We start from the raw sequence: 7,625 nt of genomic DNA on the forward strand, positions 1-7,625 counted from the left end.
AAGTTACATGAATCCTTGGGTACACAACTCTACTTTAGCACAGCTTTCCATCCTCAGAAGGATGGGCAATCAGAAAGAGTAATCTAGGTAAACATTGAAATCAATTGAATTAACACAAATATTGAAGTGAAATGATAATAACAAAATGAAATATATGATAGGTCCTTGAGGATATGCTGAGAAGTTATGTTATCGAGTTTGAGGGAAGTTGGGATAGATATCTCCCACTGGCAAAATTTGCATACAATAATAGCTACCAAGATAGCATCCAAATGGCCTCGTATGAAGCATTGCATGGGAGGAAATGTATAACTCCAGTGTGTTGGACTGAATTGGGTGAAGATAAACTGGTAGGGCCAGATCTAGTGAAATAGATTGAGGAGAAGGTAAAGTTAATCAAAGCCAATCTGAAAGTTACCTCAGATAGACAGAAAGCTTATGCCGACCTGAAGAGAAAAGAAATAAAATATGCAGTTGGAGAAAAAATGTTTCTCAAAGTCTCACCATGAAAAAAAGTATTGAGGTTTGGAAGAAAGAGTAAGTTAAGCTCTAGGTTCATTAGCCCATATGAAGTCATTGAACGTGTGGCACCAGTGGCCTACAGGCTAGCTTTATCACCAGAGCTGGATAAGATCCGTAATGTATTTCATGTAACCATGCTGAGAAGATACCACTTAGATCCTTCACATGTCATCTCCATGGAAGAAATTGAAGTACAACCAGATTTGACATATGAAGAAGAACCCATACGGATCCTGGCTCGGGAAATGAAAGAGTTGAGGAATAAGCAGATTCCACTGGTGAAAGTGCTTTGGAGGCACCACAACACCGAGGAGGAAACTTGGAAAAGTGAAGAGACGATGAGGCAACAGTACTCTTAACTATTTGCATCAGGTAAATTTCGAGGACGAAATTTAAATTAGAGGGGAAGAGTTGTAACACCCTCACTGCAGTAATTCCGTACATTCTACTGTTCCGGTGACCAGTGTTGGTCCGGACAACTAGAACGCCTGCAAAAACATTTAGACTAAAATGAGGAGCCATAATTAACTCAAATAATAATAAGAAAAATTTAGGAAAAATTTTAGAAATAAAATACAACCAAGTTAAATGAGTCGGTGCCCTAGTGATGGGTAACCCAGTAGGAAGTTGCGGTCCTCTCAGTTAGGAGCCCTAAACTAGAAAGAAAATTTATAAAATAATTTTTGGGACTCCAGAGAAGAGTCATTGAGGTTTCGATGGCATTAGAATGCCAAGAAAATATTTAGAAAAATTTTTAGATTGGTACAGACGATTTTAGCTCATTAAGCTAAACGGAGGGCATTTTGGTCATTTTGTCTCCAGAGATGATTTTTGACCAACATGTCCAATTAAGTATATAAATTATATGATATCAAATATGAATAAACATTGCAAAAAATTGAAATTTAAAGTGAGTAGTAAAGAGAAGAAAAGAAATAAAGATAATATTGATTTATTAGGTAAGCATGAGATCATTTAAAATTTTTTGCCAATCAAAATGCAATAAAATCATTCATAATACATTAAAAAGAGAGAAAAGAAGTCAAAAATCTGGAACAAACCATCAGCCATCTTCCTCCATTCCAAGCCATACCATATTCTTCATCCCTCTCCTCCATTGCCAAGTTTTCCAAAGCTTGGTTCCTTGGTTTTTCTTCAACCAAATCCTAAGTTTCCAATACAAAACCTTAATATTTTATCTTAGTGAAGCTTTTGTGAGCAAAAAGAAGTAAAAAGGAAGAGCTTTTACAAGCTTGGAATTGACTCCATTCAAGGCTAGTGACCAAACTCTTCCTTCCTCTTTAAATTCATGTTGAGGGAGTGGAATTGAGTGTAAATTTACAAGAAAATGGAATAAACATCATATGTATACCTTCCCCAAAATTTCAACAGCCTTGGACTTGGTAGGGTTTTGAAGATTTCTTTGAATTAAAATGATACCATAGCTGCCTTAACACTAATCTCTTGATTAGGATAATGAAGTATAAGTAAATGCATAATTTGAAATGGATGAGTTAGGGTTTGGGCACAAATTTGAGACTTTGTTCATGTATTGGTGAAAGAAAGTTTTGATGGTCAATTAGTAACCATTTGGTTATGTGTGATTAAGAGATGAAGTGATTTATTCCATGGGAATTGAAGTTAGGTATACTGCCCTTGGTGACCTGTAGGACTGGGTATGAGTCCAGCAGGTTTGGGCAGCTATAACTTGGGTTGTGTAGGTTCTATTGGTGCAAGGCCAATTGGACATGAAATTAGACACATAATGGCACAATTTTGGTGAAGGTTTGGGTAGTATAACTTGGGTTGTGTAGGTTCAATTGGTGCAAGGCCAATTGGACATGAAATTAGACACATAATGGCACAATTTTGGTGAAGGAACTCTGTTTAGAAACAAATCATAGGATGCCCTAAAATTTGACCAAATCCCAGTGACTTACATTCTGCCTGGGTAAAATAACCAAATAAATAGTGTTCATTCATTTGGTCATAACTCAATGTAGAAAGGTCCAATTGACCTGAATGTTTACCAGTAGAAAGCAGAGACATAGCCCTACAACTTTCATGAAGAAAACAAACCCAAATTTTGACTATAACATGTCCAAAAACTGACCTGTAGTCAGTGTACAAAAACTGCAGAATTGATTCTATCCATAAATTCTGGAAAAATTACAATCCGGCCAGTTATGGTGCTTAGGCCATAACTTAAGCAACAAAACTCCAAATGGAGTGATTCAAAAAAAAAAATGTTATTAGACACAATAAGTAACAACTTTTATGAAGAACATTTGGCCAAATTCTCACTGTAGAATGGCCTAATGGAACAGTGAACTCTAGCACCCATAACTGAAATTTTTGATTTATTCAACATTGGTTAGAAGCATGGATTGGCAACTAATGCCAACACTTTTAGGAACCAAAATGTGGTAAATTTATGTAATTAGGACTTATGTAGCTATTATGCATTGGAAAGTCAATAATTTGACCTAAATAGTAAAATGAATAGTAACCTTACATGTAAAGCATGAAAATTCAATCAATAACTTGGTAATGTGCCATAGTAGACCTAGTAAGATTGGTTTGGATAAGTTGGCATGCCAATAGGGTTCAGTTAGCAGTACTGCATATGACATTATGCCATTCTATGATTTTATGGCTTTTAGCTATTCTGATATTATGATGATACTTGGCCTTGTGCCTAATGTTACAACTTATCAGCTGTTCTGTTGCACACTGGGAGACACTATGTGACCGATGGTGTGACGGCCTGAGGTACTTGGTACCCAGTACCAGTTTACCCATTTATCCAGTCCAGTTATCCAGTATAGGTTACTTCGGCAATAAAAAATGAAAGTTGATAAATTTAATGAAATAATGGATATAACAAGTACCAAATAAATAAGACTAAAAATAATTACTAAAAATTTGTCTATATGAGACATCAATATACACACTGCATATTTATTTTATTTTAGTTTTTTTATTTTATTATTGGCACCACTAAGCATTATTGCTTAGCGCATTACTTTTTTCCACGCGTAGGTACTGGAGATACGGAGCGCGATCCCAGTAGACCCGAGTCAGGGTGAGAGTCAGATATGCTAGTGTCCTATGTCACCTCTCAGCTACAGTGCATTGGTAGGATGCTAGGCTATATTTTGTATTTTGTATTTTGTATTTTTGTAAATTTTGTAATTAAACTTTTATTTTGTCATGTACATTGAAACTTATGTGATTATATATTAATGAAATTATCTGTAAATGGTGTTCATAAATGAAAGTTGAGTATTTATTTATGATTTGAGTATAAATATGATGTGAATTGAATGATTGGAAACTTCAAGAAATTGATGATAAATTGTTGAAAATTGATGTGATAATTAGGAGTTGTGGAATAAAAATGATTATTTGAAGTGTTTTTCACAGGTTCTGAAGAACTGTTTTCTCCATTTTTAGTCGGTACTCTGTCGGATTTTCTATAAAATTTGCGGAACCTTAAATGAATTTATAATTTCTATAAATGACTTAAATGAGTCAAATCTCCCAAATTGCATTTCATCATTATAAAGAAATAAATTAAGGAAGGATAAAAATAATTGAGATAAAATATGGTGTTTCGGTACACAGTGTGGCATATCTTGCTCGGTTATACTGTAGACGGATAAGGGGTGTCACACTATTATTGTTGAGCTACCAGGAAACCTTCCATCATGGATTCCATGGTCATCTTCGGTTCAGGTTACTGAGGTTAAGGAGGCGGTGGTGGCTGTGCAAAGTTTTGGCCTCTGTTCTGAAATCCAGGGGGTGTTAGTAGTTTGTACCCCTATTGTTTGTTTGTTGGCTATTTCTGTTGGTTTGACCATGAGAAATTTGGGTAGTTCCTCCATCTAGGGTTGTAAGTGTTTGAATATAGATTGTTGGGCTGCCTCTGGTTGAAGTTTCCCCCATTATTGAGATAGTTGATTTGTTCTGTGGAGCTATTGAATTCTGAGGTTGTATATCCTCCTCCATAGTCGTCGCAATGCTAGTTGCTTGTACCAACTGCGTTGGCTTGCATTCTATCGAGTCTCTTTGTGAGCTGATCAAATTGAGCATTTATCATGCTTAGGGCGTCCACTTCCAGGACCCTTGTTGTTCTCCTTGCTGTTCCTCTTTCATTTGAGCACTCATAATTATGATATGCGACCCTCTCTAGAAGTTCAAGTGCTTGTGTCACTATTTTCTCCATTAGGTCACCTTCTGTAGTCGAATTTACTGTGCTCCTTGTAGAGGGTAGTAACCCATTATAGAAATTTTGCATTAGTAGCCAATCCTCTATGCCATGGTGTGGACATTCTCTCTGCAGGTCCTTATATCTTTCCCATGCATCATAGAGTGATTCACCTTCCTTTTATCTGAAGGTGTTGAGCTCAAGCCTCAGTCTTGCAGTCTTTACAGGTGGGAAATGCCTTGCTAGAAAAGCTTGTGAGAGATTTTCCCAGGTGGTGAATGTTCCAGCTGGTTGAGAAAGTAACCACTTTCTTACTCTTTCTTGAAGGGATAATGGGAATGCTCTGAGTCTTATGGCTTGATCAGACACTCCTTTCATCTTAAACGTGTCATATAGGGCAAGAAAGCACTGGAGGTGATAGTGTGGATCTTCTGTTGGTGAACCTTCAAACTGGGTTTATTGAATCATTTGAAGCCATGCTGGTTTTAACTCAAAGTTATTGGCTTCCACTGTGGGTCTTGTGACACTGGGCTGAAATCCTTGGATAGATGGAGCTCCGTAGTCTCTCAAGAGTCTTGGCCTGTCATTATTATTGGCCATGGTTGGAATTTTGGGATCTTGATCGTGCTCTTGATGTTTCCTTTCCCTCCTGATGGCTCTCAGAGTTCATTCTATCTCTGGATCACAGTCCAAGATTTCTTCTTCTGGCCTTGTTCTGGTCATATACCAGGTCAGGCACCTGAGAGAAAAGAAAAGAAATAAAACAAATCAAATAAAATTAGATAATAAATATAATTGCCTAAATTAGCTAAATTGCCTATTGCTCGATATTACTAAAGCCAAATTTCCTGGCAACGGCTCAAAAAACTTGTTTACTGGTTCTACAACCACCGCAAGTGCACGAATCGCTAACCAGTAATAAAGTGATGAGTAAAGTATCATTCCCATGAGGAATTTAATTAGTAACTACCAAACTACACAATGATTTTAACTGTTTAGGCTATCGAATAATGAGGGAATGAAAGTTATTTATTTTAAACACTAAAATGATAAACTTAAAATGAAATAATCTATTTTGAAACAATTTTGGAATTAAGATTTCACACTTGAATCTTACTATGGTTGTTATCTTGTTTATTTACTGGATTAAGAATCATTTGCCTTGATGGAAATTAATCCTAAGGTATCCTAAGTCCTCTCTCAAGGCACTTAGGGTGTATTTTAATAACTTAAACCCGACTTTTATAGCGATCAAATTAATTAAAACTCTTTAAGGTCTTTGACCAATTTTGAAATTCCACAAAGGTAATAAGCCTATGTCTAGGTCAGAATTCCTAGGTTCAAAATCTTGATTTTCTAATATTAATCTTCACCTTTCAGTCGTTCAATTAATATCTATAATCAATACTAGGTGAATACCAATACATAGCATGCATTAAGATCATAAGAAATTAAATCAAGTAACAAATCTCAAATCCAATAAATAAAACTTAATGTTTATCCATAATAATGATTACAAGCATTACTCTCCCAATTTCAAAATATGAAAGTTACTCACTCATGGTGAGTTTAGCAAACATAATAAAAATGAAGTAAAGAACAATAAAAATTCGTTTAAGGAAATGGAATGAAAAAACCGAAGAGGGTTTGCAGCTTTGATCTTGTGAAACTTCGGCTGAAAAACTCCTCCTTGATACTGATATTCTTCTCCTCAAGATGGCTGAAGAGAGTGCAAAAGCGAGCACTCTTTAAAACTCCTAAAAAGCTCTGTAAAAAGATTCCTCCTTCCTTTGATATTTTTTTCTTCTATTTATAATAGCTGTTATAGGTTTAGGTCATTTTGAGTCTAAAAAGCCTTACGAGTCTGATTTGAATGTGTAAACAAAAGCAGGAATTCGGGTTAGGAAACTGGCTGCCGCATGGTACACGGCCCTGGGCTGTGTAACTTACTGGAGCGAAATGGCAGAGTCTTGCATTGGCACAGAGACTTAAACGGGTCTGCGTTGGCTACACGAGTCGATTTACACGACCCATGTACTTTTGTTCTTAGAAAATTCTTTAAGTTTGTGTCCGGTAGAGACTTACATGGGTCCTTACAGATTACACGGGTCCTTACAGATTACACGGGTCCAATTACACGGCTCGTGTACTTTTGTTCCTCCATTGGCCCTCTGGCTTTCATTTGGTAGAAAGTTACACAGGTCTGTAGCTTTACTTATGTGACCCGTGTACTTTGTATCAGTTGCAATTCTCATTCTTTTGACCTCTCCAAGCTTCCTTTTGCACTTCTATGCTTTGGGGCTTCACTCAAACACCTGAAATGATGCAGAAAATATGAAATTAAGAGCTTAACAATAGAAATTACAAAAACTAATGAAATCAACTACTATACATGAGATTACTTACCTAAATGCTATGAGATAGTATACAAAAATGCTTAAAAACATCTATACAATTCAAGTGTATCAGCCACATCTTGTAAAGATGTACTTCTTCAGGAACTTGATTGTAACACCCCTCACTTGACTACAGTGTAGCCGAGCAAGGCGTGCTACATTCGGTGCTGGAGCACCCTAACTTACCTTACTTTATTTCTTTAAAAATTTTGTTCTCGTTATATTTAATATCGATTATTTTTCAACGGAGAAACTAACGGAGTTTTCCCTATTTTATTATCATTTGACGTGTTATACTATTCACCTGTTTGAAAATTTCAATAATATTTTACAATAAAAATCTCATCAATTATTTTCATAACCATCTCATAATTCACATCTCCTTCATATATCTCAATTTCATATTCATTTCCTTGCATTATCTATATATTTCAAATTTGTCTTCAAATCCATACAATCTCATTCATGCTCAAATCACATAAGTAAAATTTTCAAAT

At 35.8% G+C, this 7,625-nt stretch overlaps 1 non-coding gene across 1 annotated transcript; it reads left to right on the top strand.

The window, feature by feature from the left end:
- The first annotated feature begins 4,838 nt into the window (after positions 1-4,838).
- On the top strand, positions 4,839-4,945 carry LOC131178852 (small nucleolar RNA R71). The gene has a single exon (XR_009147860.1). It is a non-coding gene; the product is annotated as a small nucleolar RNA R71 (small nucleolar RNA).
- The last annotated feature ends 2,680 nt before the right edge of the window (positions 4,946-7,625 follow it).

This window comes from Hevea brasiliensis, chromosome 3 (genome assembly GCF_030052815.1).
Source record: "Hevea brasiliensis isolate MT/VB/25A 57/8 chromosome 3, ASM3005281v1, whole genome shotgun sequence".
Classification (NCBI taxonomy): domain Eukaryota; kingdom Viridiplantae; phylum Streptophyta; class Magnoliopsida; order Malpighiales; family Euphorbiaceae; genus Hevea; species Hevea brasiliensis.